Source organism: Myotis davidii, unplaced genomic scaffold (genome assembly GCF_000327345.1).
Source record: "Myotis davidii unplaced genomic scaffold, ASM32734v1 scaffold6, whole genome shotgun sequence".
NCBI lineage: Eukaryota > Metazoa > Chordata > Mammalia > Chiroptera > Vespertilionidae > Myotis > Myotis davidii.
In genome coordinates this window covers 14476922-14478245 of record NW_006383011.1, presented here as the reverse complement: position 1 = coordinate 14478245, position 1324 = coordinate 14476922, and the positions used below count along the sequence as shown (strand labels likewise).

The 1324-nt window shown below is 44.9% G+C and overlaps 1 pseudogene; it reads right to left on the bottom strand.

The window, feature by feature from the left end:
* Positions 1-635: 635 nt before the first annotated feature.
* The window catches only part of LOC102752747, a 23605-nt pseudogene continuing 22916 nt past the window's right edge, over positions 636-1324 (bottom strand).

Below are 1324 nucleotides of genomic sequence, written 5' to 3'. Positions count from 1 at the left end.
GCAGCGCCCCAACTCCCCAATCGGCCCTGCTCTGAGCCTGACCAGGGGCTGCACCTAGGGATTGGGCCTGCCCTCTGCCACCCGGGAGCAGGCCTAAGCCAGCAGGTTGTTATCTCCCGAGGGGTCCCAGACTGCAAGAGGGCACAGGCCGGTCTGAGGGACCCCCCTCCCCCCGAGTGCACAAATTTTTGTGCACCGGGCCTCTAGTTTGCTTATATCCCTCATCAATGTTTTCAAAATTTATTCATGTTGATGTATATAGCTCCACTTCATTGATTTTAACTGTTGTATCATTAATATTCTAGTGGATGAATATGCCACAATTTATTCATTTTCCTATGAATTGCCATGTAAATTTGTTCTAATATCTTGTTGTTAAAATCATGCAATAACATGCAATACCCATTCTATTCATATTCCCTTGTGTGCATGAGGAGGAATTTCCATAGGGCACATACCTAGAAATAAAATAATTGAAACAAAGGGTGCAAATTACCTGGATATGACCAAATGGCTCTTCAAAGTGGTTGTATTAATTTACACTCCTACCAGTAATATGTGTAATGTACTCTTCTTCTTGTTTTTGTTTGTTTGTTTTGTTTTGTTTTTTGTTTGTTCCAGCTTCAAAAATCTTTTTAATAACAAGGTAGGATCTGGGGTAGTTTTTGCAGCCACAGTGGTCCATCAGCCTCTTGTGTGCTGGAACTCCTGCCCTTGAAGCATATGTAAGGTTTGGTGTGGCTATGAGGGGCTCCTGGGGTCTTGCCAAAATACCTGGACTCCTCTTGGCCCTTGAGAGGACCAGAGAGCAGAATGATGCCACAGCCCTTGGGGGAGTCCAGGGCCGGTTGGTCAAACTTGAGGATCTTCCCCCTAACCTGATGGATACAGCTCTGGGTATTGCTTCTCACACAAAGTGCAGACACCCTCAGTTTGAACACCTCTTGCACACGCAAGTCATCAGTTATAATCCCTACAACCACAGTGATTTTGCCCTCCCAGTTAGGAAGCTTCATTTCCAGATCATTCAGGAAAGGAACAGAGGTGGCTGGTTGATGCAAATTAAGAACAACCTTTTCAGTACCACATGGTTGAAGGTGGAGTTGGTTCATCTGGCCATAACCTGTATAGTTTGACCAATAACCTTAGGTAGTCATCCTGACTCTTGGGCTCCTTGCACTGAGCCTTTCAGTCAGAAAGTGTAAAGAAATATATACATGCCAACATTCATGCATGTATCAGATGTATATGATGAGCATGTCATGTGTGCACATTAGGGCTCAGAAGACCCAAGCCTGGATATTCCCACCTGGTTCTCTTTCCC